The sequence below is a fragment of the Thermobia domestica genome, chromosome 13 (assembly GCF_964235325.1).
Source record: "Thermobia domestica chromosome 13, izTheDome1.hap1.1, whole genome shotgun sequence".
NCBI lineage: Eukaryota > Metazoa > Arthropoda > Insecta > Zygentoma > Lepismatidae > Thermobia > Thermobia domestica.
The window spans coordinates 147,058,845-147,075,265 of NC_137466.1; the positions used below are offsets into that span (position 1 = coordinate 147,058,845).

Genomic DNA, 16,421 nt, shown 5'->3' on the forward strand with positions numbered 1-16,421 from the left:
CTCTCATATTATCTAACACAGCAACGAAACAAATTTTGAGTGAAGGCAATTTTAGTATCTATCAATATCAATATTCGAGACGAGACCGAGACTTTCGAGACTGACCTAAGTCTCGTCTCGGTCTCGTCTCGATTTATAGAGGTCTGTCTCGGTCTCGGTCTCGTCTCGGTTTTTAAAAGTCCATCTCGGTCTCGGTCTCGTCTCGGTGTAAAAAAGTCGGTCTCGGTCTCGTCTCGATAATTCGAGACGAGACCGAGACGAGACCGAGACTGGTCTCGGTCTCGGTACCATCCCTAATTAATTCCCATTCTCCATCTTACTATAACGTTCTTACGTGCTCATTTGATCTAGCTTTAAGTGGATTTCGAAAACATAAAATGTTTTAAGGAATCATTCCGTCTCCTTTGGCCTAGCCGGCATAATGTGGGACGTTAAACTGAATGAATGATTACAAAGGGACGTATATCTCCCCTGCAATTTTTAACTTTTAAGTACGCCAATGTAGTGGCAATAATTTATACACTACCATTACACTGCCAGTCCTAAGCCTGGATAAAGTGTGAAGGGAAGTTGACATTGCGCCTCGAGGTTGTAGCCTACTTAGTACAACCTACTAGTAGACAGCATATAATTTATCGTGACATTTTATAAATGACAATATCGCATGTTATAAATTCATGTGGATATTCTAAAATGAAAAATCTTTGAGTTTTACGTCCCACGGCTATGCCGGTTAGGCTAAAGGAGACGGTGATGATGAGGGATGAGTGAAATGGTGAAATGAAGTAAGTGGGAGGAAACGGGAGAACCCCGAGAAAACCCACGAGCACGGTGTTTGTCCACCACAAAGTTCACTTGGCGGGGGCTGGGATAGTGGATATTCTAACCAGCAGTATTTTGCCTAAAATGTGCTAACACACTGAATAATCTCTTGAAAAAAACATCCAAATTTAAGGCGCCAACACCTTGAAATCGACCCCCCCCAAAAAAGACTGTTTTAAAATGCTAAATTACACTCGAATATTAATCTAGCAAACAGTAGGAAATATTGTTCATACTACTACTTATATTATTATTATTATTATTATTATTATTATTATTATTATTATTATTATTATTATTATTATTATTATTATAAGTCGCCGATTTTCTTCTGACACGGTCTTTTTTTTCTAGTTTAATGTTCCATGATTATGCTTCGAGGCAGTGGCATAGAGAGGGAAGCTCACCCAGCTCGACCTCCCCCGTAGTGGCGTAATATCGAATATGATTTTGTATTCTTATTTCTGATTCCGATGTTTTGACTTTTTAAAAAATATAATTTATCATCATAAAATGTATTTTAAAGTCATGTTCAAAAGAATAACTTCTTCATTCTTGATTGATTTTAAACTCAAGGAAATTGTGGCAAATTTGAGGAATCAGAAATAATATACTACAATGCACATATTGCATTTTTTTTTTAACGAAAGTTACTATTGAAGAGACTTTCAAGTGCCAGCGGGAAGACCTACCTAGGATTATCCCATTCTTCACTAATTTAAATCGCAAGCAATATATATATACTACGTTGTTCAAAAGCGAATACTTTTCACGAAAGTTATCGCGGAAATAACTTTCAGAATATCGGGAGAATAAGGGGGCCTTGATCTATTTTAACTACATGCATTGGGATGTTTGTTAAGCCATAAACAAACTATACCTTTATTATGTCAAAATCAAGCTATTTTGGTGAACGTCTTCACAGACAATTATTTTCTTATTATATTTATATTATTTAAAATATGGAAATCCCAAAGTCTGGGGTGTTTGTTCCTGTTTATCCTACTATTTTCAATCGCAACAAGTGAGGATTGTATGAATGCGATAAAAAAGATAAATGTACACATATTTTAAATAAATTGAATAATTTATTCGGTAGGTTTCACTGGAAAATTATTTTGTATGAGTATGTTCAAATGTGCAACATCGGGTAGAATTTACTCCTTTTAACTCACGTAAACTTGATGTATTGCAATCCCAGAGTTATTTCTGCAAGTTGAAGGAAGTATCAATAAAATCGCATGCCGTATTAGAAAAAAAAAAAAACAGTCCTAACAGGAAATTACCTTTCCTGCATATTTTTATATAAGAATTTGTTTTACACATTATTCTTGGGTTATTGGATTTAAATATTTATTTATGAAATATAAGCAGAATCTCCTGAGTCGTTTTTGATAAAACTGATTTACGTTTCAGAAGATAGTCCAGAAAGATGTCACTCGCAAGAGTTAACTACTACTCCTGAATCTTATAAAAGCCTTAAGTTTCAAGTCTTGTCTCCTATCATTACTAGGAAGTTAATAATAAGATTATGTGTGATGTACTTCGTATTACTTAGTGTACTCTCGAAATTAAATTTATTAGTGATATCTCCTTATTCTGTTAAATATTTAGATTTAATTTTTTTTATCTTAAGACAGAAGGTTGCAATGCTGATTTCAGGAAAAAGAGAAAGTTCATTCAACCATGAAACACCAGTTGTTGAGAGATGTGAAGTGCGATAATGGCTTGCTGAGGCTAGAAACCTGACTAATTATTTAGAGTGTATTTGAAGATCATGCAGATGATAACATGTCCCGTTCAGGAGCCGTTTACCCATACTTCCTAGTACAAATATGTTTTAGGCACACTAATCCCCCCCACCTCAAAGTGCTTCAATTTCCACACTGACAAACACTAACATTTATCGTAAAGGTCAGATCCACCGTTATTGTAACAGAGTGGTACTTGAGCGATTGACCGTAGAAATTCAAACTCCGATTAGTGACAATTTCATAGCCTTGTTTTATTACAAGTGTAAACTCTTTAGTCAGGCCATGGATCATGTGTCAAGAGTTGATGACGATGGATTTTGGTGTGTCAGAGTAGGTCACAGTGGATGAGAATGGTTCATGGTGGGTGGTGGGTCAGAGTGGTTCACAGTGGATGGTGGGTCAGAGTGGGTGACGGTGGGTGGTGGGTCAGTGGATCGTGGGTCAAGTTTTCATTGACCCACGTCAACTCTAAGTACCACTGTCTCCAAGTACACGAATACTTTTCCGAGAGTCAGTTTCACGGTATTCCTGAGGAAGTCGTCAGAACAAGTTGTTAGTCGGAGGCTGCTGGGCACACTTTTTAATGTAGTATAATAGGAACTAAAATTCACGAACCAACAGCGTGTGATGCGTTCATTCACCAGTCTTGGCCCAAATTAACTCTTGATGCTTTTCTTTTTTAGGGCTAGGTTTACACAATATCCCAGTCGAATTACTTGTGGAATGTCATTCGGAATTATATGTTCTCCATGGTGTACTTTTACATGATCCTGTTCAACAACATACTACATCCTCACTGACTAGCCACTCCGGCCTGTTTTCTGGACATGTACAGAGTGTGTGTCATCGTACGCATGATCTCGGTACATCTATTTGTTACGTAGGATGATTTCCCATCAGATTGAAAATCTTGGCATTTCGATCACACCAACTCCATTAAACGAAACCTGCCTAGGTATTTGGCTGCAATGATAAATGGAATAATCACATACTATAAAATAATAATAATAATAAAAATAAAAAATAATGTCATGTTCAACAATTAACTTTAATAGTGAAAATTAAATTTCAGAAGTATTCTACGGTATAATATAGTATTAAAATATGACCTGTCACTTACTTATTTTAAGCCTTATGGATGCAGGAGTCTAGAATCCAGATTTCACACGTAAGACATAGCTAATTGACTCCTTCACTATCTGGCGCAAGTATGTTATAATAAGAACTAATATTAGGCAACTAAACAAATAAAATGTTGCTTATAATGTTTAATAAAAGAAACATATAAATATTGAAGAAATAAGACCTAAATACGTGTCAAAATTTTCTGAACAATGAAGTTGACATTCGCAATTGGCGGTGAAATTGACAGAATAAACTGACACGGTGGGAATAACATGACCCTCTACTAGAGACCTGCACGGGCCGAATGTTTCGGCCCGAGCCCAATCCAGCCCGAATGTACCTAGGCCCGGCCCAGCCCGGGCCCGAAAAGTTTTAGAGATTTTCGGCCCGAGCCCGGCCCGGCCCGATAAGTTTTTAAAATTCTTGGCCCAAGCCGGCCCGGGCCCAATAAATTTTAAAAGTTTCACTTTGTAACATTTTTCACATGAATACTTCTTCAACGTTTGGCTTTATTCCAATTATCGTTTAACGAAAGTCAATAATTATTAAAGAATTGCAATTAATCGTCCCTAGCCCGGCCCGACCTGAAGAGAAACCAGTGTCGGCCCGCCCAAGCTCAGGCCGGCCTAAAAAGAAATAACTGAATCGGCCCGCCCAAGCCCGGCCCGTGCAGGTCTCTACCCTCTACTAGTTGTTCTTCGCTTCTGGTGCGATGGATTTCGATTCCAGGCAGTGATCGTAGAATATTTTCTCCGAAGGGACTTTCAATACGTAAGGGGGAAAGTTGTACTGCGAAAATACTGATAACCCTCATTCAGAATTATGCTCTGGAGGGAAATTTTCACCCAGGTCACCCCCATGAAATCAACACTAATCTCAAGCCATCTGAGCTATGCTGTGGACAGCATCGTGTACGTGGTTTTCATTTTCCTTTCATTCTTTTATTCGATGACGCTATCATTCAATTCAACATTTCATCATCCTGGCACGTACGCAGGAATTTATTTCGGGAGGGGTGAAGGCTTTTAGGGGGTGGTCCAAATTTAATATGAAGAAATATTATATTAAAATTTGTTAAATTAGCCATAAAATTAGGGTAAATTTACAGAGAAATCGGGATTCCGGGAGTTACGGACCCCCAGGACGCACTGTCTGCGGACATCTTTGTTATCATCCATCAAACACAAGTAGGATCCTAGCTACATTTCATTCAATTTAACTGCAATCCTTTAACCTTCTTAACTTCAATCATTTTCAATTTTCTACAAAGGTGCCCATGCCTTCTTTTCATTATCCATAATGTGCCCCTCTAAGCTCTCTTAATATCCAATTTCCTCCTTGCAGGGGAAAAAATGAAACCTTCTTTACAACTAGCTTAATATTTCTGAGTTTGGAGCTCCAATGTTTCTGATTAGGACGAGTTGATTTTTATCTATATATATAAAAGAGAACGCACAAATCCTTTGTTCCCTCATCACGCTAATACGGTTGAACCAATTTCTTTCATTTTTGGGGGGTTATTAGGATTTGGACCCTAGATGGTTTTTATCATATCACTTTAATTTTTAATTACCAGTGTCTTGAGATAATTGACCATTCAAGTGTCCATAACGTACAAATCCTTTGTTAGTTCATCATAGGTAAAAATAAACGTATTTATATGCAACCCGCATGACCGTGTCACTCGGCGGGTTAACATAAATGACAGGCGATATAATGTTAACATTTACTGCAATCTACTATGGTTTTTATCATATCACTTGAAAGCGAAAAAGTAAAAATTATCTAAGTAACAAAGTTTATTGCGTTCCGGGGTGACCGCAGCGAAGCGGGGCGGGTTAACATAAATGACAGGCGATATAATGTTAACATTTACTGCAATCTTCTATGGTTTTTATCATATCATTTGAAAGCGAAAAAGTAAAAATTATCTAAGTAACAACGTTTATTGCGTTCCGGGGTGACTGCAGCGAAGCGGGGTGAACGCTGCTAGTAAATTATAAAATCTTTTCAATTTAAACTTGCAGTTGCTGCGCGAGGGTCATGGTGGCACAGCGGCAGAGCGCCCACCTCTGGTTGTGTGGAGTCCCTGGTTCGATCCCGGCTAGGCAAGTTTTTGGGGGACAACATCGTGTCGTTGAGTTTTATCGGGGTAGTCCCTTTTCCTCCCACATTCTCATTCTATTCTTTCATCATCATTTAATTGCCTTAATCATCCGTCTCCCTTAGCCTAAAGGCTTGGAATGGCAAATTCCGGAATTTTTACTTTTCGGAATCAGTAAAGTAAGATCGGAAAATTCCAGGATTCGGAAAAATTCCGGAATTCGGAAACATTTCGGAGTTCGGAAAAAATCTGGAATTTAGAAAATTCCAATTTCAGAAAAAAATCCGGAATTTTTCTGAATTCCGGAGTCTTTCTCAATTCCAGAATTCTCTAAATTCTGGAATTTTTTCCAAAATCCGGATTTTTTCCTAATTCCGGAATTTTTTCAAAATCTGGAAAAGTGAAATTTCCGATTCCAGAAAATAAATTTTCCGAATTCCAAATTCCGGAAAAGTTTGGCCATCCCGACTGAAGGCCATAATCGTTGGACATTAAACAAAGATTTCACATAGGTTCCTAGGTTCGATCCAAATGAACTTTGTAGTGGACAACACTGTGTGCGTTGGTTTTTTGGAGTTTCACCCGTTTCCTTCCACTTCCTTCATTCCGCCATTTCCTTATTTCTTATAATCATCGTCTCCTTTAGCCTAGCCGGCATAAAGTGTGGGACGTAAAACTTAAAGATTTCATTTTTGAAAGATTTCACTTCATTTTTTTGTTTGTTTATTTTGTAATTGTTTCAAATGTTTCAACTATTATCTTTTGAAAGAACCCTGAAATACTACAACAACGTATTATGCACCATATCCTCCTATCGTCTATTTCTTCCCCTTTCCCCCTGATTTATTGAATTATACGGATATGTTTAATTAGGAATGTCTCCTCTAGATACAACTTTACGTATGACATTTTTTTCTCTATTATATCCTGTTTTCTCTTGCTTGTGACGTGCTACGATAGATGAAGGAACTGTTCACTAAGGATAGTTCCTTAACCCATGGTACTATACACAATTTTAATAATTAAATAGATGAGTTACACAAGTCCTCCTCAACTGCATTTTGTGCTGCAGGAAGAATGTCAAGGTGATGGACCGTTATATTTTTGTTCGCTGCTGCACGTAGTTTTCACAAATGTTACCAGATGGCATCACTATACACAGCATTCACCTAGCGGGAGATTTTCTGAACTTCTCTCAAGTGTTTCACATCGAAATCAGTGTTGTCGATCATGTATAAGTTTTATGCTGCCAGTACTACGGAAATGTGAAAGAAGTCATAAGTAAAGTAAATAAATAAAACTAATAAACGTACCAGGGCATGCTATATAAGTTAAATGTGACTCATGATAAGTTCTACTGATTGACGGTGAAGAACTTTGCTGGGTGAAGTTTGTTAGAGTGAATGGAGAAGAATCACGACACAGTGTTTTTGAGGCCGTAAACATACTTGATGATTGAACCAGGGATTCTTTCGCACTAAATGACACTAAAGGTGAGAACTCAATCGCATATAAAGCGTCATTTTAAATAAAATGAACATATGATCCATTCTGTGTTTCATGCAATATATATAAAATTGACTGAAATCTGAATTTTTTATCATAATTAATACATAAGAGAAAATTATGCTTTTCCATTTCCTCTATATTCACATTCCGAACTCAAGAATTGCTCTTTATGATATCCCCATTTCTTCTCCGTACCGGACAACAGATGAACAGGCTGCAATATCATCATAGCCGAAGTAGGGAAGACAAAATTAAAAATAAATAAAATGTCCTCTCCCTGGAATACTTGGACATCACAGCACACATATGCGAACATTCATAATCATAAAACTATGTGGAATTAGGGATTTAAAGTTGCTAGATCATAATTAACTCTAGTTGTTTTCTGTTTTGCCCATTTCACTACTGTATTCGTTAATTACGCATGAAACACATGCTAATTACCAGCGGCGAAAATCTGTCTTCATCATTGGGGGGGGGGCTACGTTTCATTCCTTCACCCCTCCCGAAATAAATTCCTCTGTACGTGCCAGGATGATGAAATGTTGAAGACAGATTTGTGCCGCTTTATATGTTCTAAGCAATGTTCAAAATATTTATGAAGTTGAAAAACAATGCTGTGGAGAATCAAGGGAGCAGAGTTGACTTCAACATTGGGAGATGGGCAGATTTGAGGCTTATTCTGGGGGAACATCAATTTCATCTCACTTTCCTGTGTTGCAATTAGACACAAATCATCACATTTCTCGCCAAAAAAAAAAAAAAAACACATTTCAAATTGGATTATTGGGGGGAACAGTCCCCTCAGTTCCAAGATTGGAGGGAATATGTCTCCCTCATCCCCCCGGGATTTGCGTCAGTGTTAATTACATATAATGATTAATTTGATTAATTAATCATTAATTTGCAAACCACTGAAAATAGAGTCATACCTTTCTTAACCCCTCCAATAACTTATTAGTGGGGAGCTATATTACAAAAGTGTTAGGAGGGAAATTACTCACCAGGAGCTCCCAACCTGCTGGTTGCACCCTGCTGACACGGGAAGGTCTCACAAGTTGTCGCTAAAATCTGATTGCCTCATAGCACATTTGATAGAGCATCATGAGAAATGAAAAAGAGCAAAATTTAAAGAGCTATGGACCGGAAGAATAGGGCGTACATGACTTCAACATTTGAATATCCAAAAAATTATATCATGGAATTATCATATACTTATTTCCAAATGAATACTCGTATATTTTAAAAAATAAATGAGATTACTTAATTTTATATAAAATATTAATTGTAAATACTCATAGTTGCCAGGTTTTAATACGGAACCTGTGTGAATTCTCCAGCAACACGGAGTGAAATCAATAACCAAGAGCAAACGCCTTCAGCATTACCTCTTTGAAAACAAAGAAATAAATGAAATAAACAATGAAGAGCAATTTCTTCATCGTTGAACCTATTAACTCCCCGGCCACCTGACATGCCCCTTTTTTTGCCTAAATTTGTGCTTAAATGTTATCGACACACACACACACACACACACACACACACATGCACGCTCACTCTTTTATATTTAGTATAGATTGACAGGATTCAGAACTCCATTACGATATGAAAGTAACTTACATATGCAAAACAATATGGTTGCATGTTATATAGATGCTTCTGCAGGATGGCTTGTTAAGAAAGATTGTTACTGTGTATAAGTTTTGACCGCCCCAAATCCCCCTTCGGTCGAAAATAGAAAAAAGTGGCTTCGTACACGATTAGATCTGGTGAAAATCTGTGTGTATACAAAATTTGGTGGGTTTAGGTGACTTATTTCTGTCTGAAAATCTAACAAAACCATTTTTATTGATTTTCCCCTCGAAGGGGAGATTTATGGGGTAAAACTTTATAGTACGTATATGTATAGTGGTTTCCAAACTACGATAGTACATATAAGTTAGGCAAACCAACTACTGTATTGTCGTCCAGGTTTGTGCCCTAAAAATTAATAGGGGCAACGCGAAAGGCATTGCTTGTCGTTATATGATAGGCTATATTTCACGCATTTCTCTAAATTTCAAAGATTTTGCATAAACATTATTCTTCCCGTGCGAAAAACGACTACTTCTGCTGGTTTTATATATTACTATAGATATGGATGTGCATGTAGATGATGGTGAATGATTATCTGTGTGCTTAGAAACAAGCTATTTGTTCTATTTTTATTAATTATGTTATTAATATGGGATTATTGACATAGGCGCCGACTTGAAGAAAATATTGGGGGGGCCAAAACAATGAATAAATATATATAATCATATTCAGCCGTTTTCTACCAACTGCTGGATAAAGGCACCCTTCCCTCCAGATCTCGGTCTGCTACATCCGCTCCGTTGCTAAATTCATGACCCAAGTCAAATTTGTGTGAACGCATTAAAACAAATTCAAGTTCAAATTCTGGGAACTTCACTGCACCACATTGATCTTCACTTCTCACATCAGTGTTACCATAGTGTTGGTTGAAGCTTCAGTGCTCTATTAACTCTTTTAGGATTTTTGGTAACTTTTGTTACCATGTTGTACTATGGTCTTTGACCTCTTATTTAGGTTCTATAACAGGTACTTAAGTCGTTTTTTTATTAGTCAAGTCAAGGATGAACAAAGAACACCTCAGATGCGTTTCGGAACCAGATGGTCAACTTGGCTGCACCAAGTGGGTGCGGAAAGGCCCAGTGATAGAGAGTTCATTTCTGGTGCATGGAGTCCCGGCTTCAAACCCTGCTCCCGCCAAGTGAACTTTGTTGTGGACAAACACCTGTGCATAGGTTTCCTCGGGGTTCTCCCGTTTCCTCCCACTTTCTTCATTCCATCATTTCATTCATTGCTCATCATCACCGCCTCCTTTAGCGTAGCCAGCATAAGCGTGGGACGTAAAACTTAAAAAAGAACAGAAATATCACAAATTAACCACTTCTGGTTTTAACACTTTCGATCTTAGGGGATATTTAAATTAATAAAGTCCTGTGTCTTGGAGAAAATAAGGGTTATTTTTAAAAAGCATATATCTTCCTAAATTTTTAATCTAAACGGTTGAAACTTTCAGAAGTAAAAGTCAAAATACCAATCTACTAGAAGATACCTTTTTCCGTACAAGATATATGTGGCTAATGATTGCAAATAATAACTTTATTTCTTGCAAAATAATAATGCTTTTAATACTTTTTACTTCTTCTTAAGGCAAATTTCAAAAAATTTTCACGCCTGTAGTTTTCACGATATCAGATTGGAATCGTATGTACCTTTGGATATTTCACAAATTTTCCTGAGATCTCTACGTGAAGCCGAGTCCGGGCCGGGCACGAGGGCCGCAAATGTTCCGAGGGGCTGATGTTTTTTTTAAAAATAGTTTTCCCGATTTTTCCGGTTCAAAAATACGATACGTACATGTGTGTGGTGCCGTTAGAAAGGGCTTGTTATACTAAAGAAAATAATGTTTAAGCCATGACTCTAGCCTAAATAGTAATGACGCAGTAAATTTTTATGAAAAGTATATACGTATGTGTGTGTGTGTGTATAAGAAGAGCCTAAATTCAGACTTTCAACAATTTTTCTGCCCTTTGTTTTTAAGATACAAGATTGGAATTTTGCACACCTATTATGTACATAACAATGTATTTTTAGGGAAAAATTCAGATCCCTACGTCAACCCAGGCCTAGAACAGAGGGGGAAAATATTTTGGTTGGATTTGCAAAAATACTTCCGAGTTTTTCCCTAATTCTCTGGTTTAGGTGTATGATACGGACATGTGAGTAATACCATTGGAAAGGGCTTATTATACTGAAGAAAATGGCGTTTCAATCATGACTCTAGGCTATATAGGAATGACGCAGTACATTTTTTAAAAATATTTTATATTTAGGTATATATAGAGGAAGTTCGGGTATTATGGAATACTATTTTTGTTTCGCTTGTAACTCAGTTAATAATTGCACATTGAAACAAAAAGGAAAACATTTATACGCCTTACATATTTGGTTTTATTTATGTATATCTTGATAAAGAAGTTTCGTTACAGGGGTGGGTAAAATTTATAATTTGTAAAGAAACCACTTTGGAGGGTAATATGAAATAGTCGGGTAATATGGAATACAAATGCTACATAGAAAAGAAAAAAGTTCTCTGTTGAACATACAATGAATATAGTGACAATATATGAAAATGCCAAGCCATAACTGATTGTGATTACTTGCAAAATTCATAAATATAATACTCTGCTTCAGGATCGGCACAGTCATTGTGTGCTCACATTAAACATGATGAACCCTGGACCCAAGTTCACCCCTTGTATCATCAGACAATTTGCTGTAATAAAAAATACACTTAGTACTGTTGTCTTCATAAATGTATGTTTAATTGCACAATACCGATAAATATTTTTGTAATCGGAATACCATACGGAATACGGAATAACATGCTTTTCTTGCGGGTATTCCATATTGTCCTCCACGCCAGCTTGGAAACGAAAGAGCTGTTAAAAGCATTCGAAAGCGTATAGAATAATGGCGCTTATCAAAATACCACTCTGTATATCCAACGTCATAGTAAATAAAGAATTGTTGTTCTATTACATTTCAATAGGAAAATACTGGTTGTAAACCACTTACCTGTGAAAGTATTCCTGAATAAGAAATCAGATTTTCACGTCTACCAACACAACGAATGTCACAATCACATGGAGACTGACTGTAGAGCATCATGGGGACGTGAGGTAGTAGTTTCTTTCCTCTCAGCTTGGAAGCAACACATTACAGATGAGATAATGAGATAATCCATATTATCCGACTATTCCATAATATCCGAACTTCCTCTATTTCTATACATATATGAAAAGATGGGTCATCTTCAGACTTTCAAAAATTTCTCCCGACCTCAGTTTTCAAGATACAAGAACGAAATTTTGCGCACGTATTATATATAAAAAAAGATTCTTTTTAAAAATTCAGATCCCTACGTGAACCCAGGCCCCAGCCTGAGGGCACAAAAATTTCAAATTTTTTTTCGAAAAATTCGTTTTTTTTAAAAAAAAATTCTTATTTCTGGTATATGATACGGACAAGAGAGTGCTACCGTTGGAAAGTATGATCTATCCTGAGAAAAACGAGGTATAAACCACGATCCTACAATAAATAGTAAGAAAGTAGTAGCTGTTTCAGTGAAAGTCTAAAATTTACCTCAAAAAGTGGAAATCCTAAAAAGGTTAAACGCCGATTTGAAAACGGCGCTTTTTATCGGATAAGAATGCTGTTCCTAATATTGAATTAAAAGCACGACGTAATTTACGACAGAAATTCTTGCTCCTCTTTGGTAATGCTTCCTCAACTGGATTATATTGGGGGGGCGAGGACCCCACCTTTAAATATTGGGGGGGCCAAAAGTGTCCTGCCCCCCCAAAGTCGGCGCCTATGATTATTGATAATTCCGACTATTCCAAGATACGGAAAATAAGAATCAATGTAGTTTTTGAGTAGTGGCGGTATAGCTACCTTTCGACAAATCTGAATCGTATCTTACATGGACATAAAGGCAAAAGAGGGTTCCTAGGCTCTAAACCCTGTTAACTCCATACTTGAAACAAAGAGGCCTCTAAACCCTGTTCGGCCTAAGCTCTAAACTGCGATAAACAAAGCCACGTGAAACTAAATCTCGCTGATTTGCTGTTGGCCTACAAACGCTTGTACTCCTCTGCAAAATAGTATGCAATAGTTGGCAATACATTTCAAGATTTTTTTCCGTTTGATATAAGAATTCCCTTAGGTAATGCAGATTATCGTTCCTAAGTATTGTCAAGATTTTTTTGAAAATAATAATATTAATGCTCTAAATTTTACTTCGATTGACTTCTATCTTGCCGCTTTCAATCATCGTCTAGATTTTCTTTAAAATCTTGCAAATATTACTTGCATGTTTCGATACGGAAACAGTTAGAGTCTTTCTATTTCAAGGTGTTCTCGGAAAATATGTCAAACATATTTCAGCTCCACCCCCGCCGTCCCCTTCCTGTTGCTTTGGAGGGAGAAATGAATGAACTCGGCTGTGTTGCCAATTTGTCATTCAGTTGTTTGGTCTTGGTGAGTGAAGATCGTAAGCTACTTAGAATGGCTAACAAGGCAGTGCACAGGGAAGCCTGTCAATTTGGCAACCCTGTCCCTCGGTCAAAGCAACTTGACCCTCCTCTTTCGAGGGAGATACGGGAAAACTCCACACTTGAAATAGAAACCCTGTTCGGCCTAAGCTCTAAACTGCGATAAACAAAGCCACGTGAATCTAAATCTCGCTGATTTGCTGTTGGCCTACAAACGCTTGTATTCCTCCGCAAAATAGTTCATATGATTTGATTATTACTTTTACTATGAAGCTCCATATAAAGCTACTACATTATTATAAATGACAAAAATATAATACAGATTATCTAATAATACTGCAATCAAGAGTGGTTAATGAAACAATAGAAATAAACACTAAGCATGCGCAGTAATTGTGGCGCCAATTCAACTGAGGAAGCGTATTCTGCTTTTAAGTTTGAAAGATGTCTCACATGAATCCCAGTTCCGCGAGTGTTGTGGTGAAACACCAACACGGGAAACCTATCCTCACTAAGCAACAATTGCTTACCAGATAAATATAAACTTATCTTTCAAGTCTTTTTCTTTCTTTTCTGCTGCTGCCCTAAGCATCTGTACAACACGAGGAAGTATTGTCAGAATGCACTGTATAATTTGCTCCTCCCCCTGGGGAGTGATACAGCACTAGCCAATTGTATTTGTGACGAGCGGAAGGATACTAATATTTTGTTTATCGGAGTTTGAAGCTTACGCTGAACAGGGAGTAGTACTGAGATTTGTAATGAACATCATAAACTCTTTCTGTAGCGTAGAAACAGTTGAAGATCAATGAAGATAGAAATGAAATACGTATTAGACCTGCGCTTTGTCTAATACATGTATTAAATTTCCAAATTACCGATACATAAATAGTAAACCACAGTTTTAATCATCATAACTTCAAGTGGAAGTGCATTTTCTGACAGATTTAACTTGTAGTATGAAGAATAATGGCATATTGCAATGTTTTAAAGTTTTTTTTTCTTCTTCTTACAGATTGATTTTCTGAAATGGCGACTAGTAGCATCCCTCTGGAGTAAGGAATTTGGTGCATACGCCTGTATTCCGCCCGATGTACAGAAAATTCATCGCCAGCCCGCTTTTCTGACCTACCCCACCAATTATTCCTGTGGGATTATTAAAAACATAGAAGATTGTGGTGTTCTCCTCGAGACATGTGTAATTTCTCGTGTCGTCTCGAATTTGAAAATACATTTCTTGTCTCATGGACAGTACTAGCACTGTTGTTAGTCAGGACGTTCTGTATCTTGTATCCTGCCAAAGGAAATTTATCGTGTTTTATTTTAATATTTTGAGTATATAGCTGTATACTTATATTTTTTAAAATATTATTAATAAAAGTTACCACAATTTTATATTGACTAGTTGTTCTCCTGAAGTCTTAGGCTCGTCGGCAAATTGCGTGCATGCTAGTGACTTCCTTGGTGACTGTGGTCAGAAACGTGACTGACAGACTGAGACGTCTTGATTTTACAATAAGGATAATTAGTCTAGTAATAAAAGAAAATACGTATTACTTATTTTTCAAATAACTTATAGCTATCAAGAATATTTTATAATAATAGATCTATAGTCCATAACCTATCAAAATGTATATAATGTTTATCCCATTCAGTTGTATAATCTACCTATTTCAACTTTCTACTTTGAGATTCTCTACTATAACTAGTTGTCTGTTCGTTCGTTTCTTGAAGTTTAAGGTTCCTTTTCACCACCAAACTTACAGTTTAAGGTGGAATCAGAACCGCCATAATGCATTCAACTTTCAGCTTTTAACTTTCTCGCAATGTTAAGGTAAAAACTCGGTTATTGAGGTTGTATTATAGAGCGTACAGTTCTCTATAATACAACATACGGGGATATTTTATTTTATTTTATTTATTTATTTTTTTTGGAAAGTTGTTGGTGGAGTATCAAAGTCTCTCCATGTCCCCTCTGTAACTACATAGAAGCTCTTCAATAGTTTTCAATCATTATATAAATAAAAATGCAATCTTTTAGACAACATACCCTATTATATTTCAACATTTAGATAGGCTGTATGTCAAGTCAAAATCGTAATAAAACATACCGCCTCTGCTTTTTTTTTCCCACTTCGAACACTGTTTAAAGTTCAATTTAGGGATCCTTAATTTTTGTTTATTATTTCAGTGACCCTAAAATTGAACAAATAATCATGAGCCACTATTGTTTTACTAGGAGTATATCTGTTGGCCGCCTTGAATCTCACCGATGCATGTTAACCATACATAAAATCTTCTGTGATTGTGCTTAAGTGTAGATCCCTGTCGACAGAAAAGGAGACGAAAAATGCATTTTCATATTCGAGACGAGACGAGACATTTCTTGTGTCTCGTGGGCAATACCAGTTCTACCAAGTCTTAGATCTCAAATAGTTTTTTTTGGGTGTGTTATTTAATTCATGATAAAATAGTAAAGTGATTGTACGAATACAACGAGGAGCATTTATCAACGTATAAGGATACGCAAGTAATTACACAAGATATGTAGACTAATTCAATAATAAACCAATTGAGAATGTTCGAAGAGCATTGCCATAACGAACTTAAAAATAATTAATTTTTTCAATATCAATACCAATTATTGATTCAACAATTATGGAATCATTAGTTATTAATTCAATAATTATTGAATCATTAGTTATTAATTCAATAATTATTGTATCATTAGTTATTGATTCAATAAATATTGAATCATTACTTATTAATTCAATAATTATTGTATCATTAGTTATTGATTCAACAATAATTGAATCATTTGTTATTGATTCAATAATTATTGCATAATTAGTTATTGATTCAATAATTATTGAATCAATAAGTAATGACGCAATAATTATTGAGTCAATAACTCATGACGCATAATTATTGAATCAATAACTGGTATTAAACAGTGTTAAGTTAGCCAAGAGGGTAAGATAG

At 36.3% G+C, this 16,421-nt stretch overlaps 1 long non-coding RNA gene across 2 annotated transcripts in view; it reads left to right on the forward strand.

Moving 5' to 3' along the window:
- The window catches only part of LOC145668625 (uncharacterized), a 67,464-nt gene extending 51,481 nt beyond the window's left edge, over window positions 1-15,983 (forward strand). For both annotated transcript variants that reach the window (XR_014128052.1, XR_014128051.1), the window contains one exon: window positions 14,455-15,983. This is a non-coding gene — a long non-coding RNA (uncharacterized LOC145668625). The remainder of the gene's footprint in view (window positions 1-14,454) is intronic.
- Window positions 15,984-16,421: the final 438 nt, after the last annotated feature.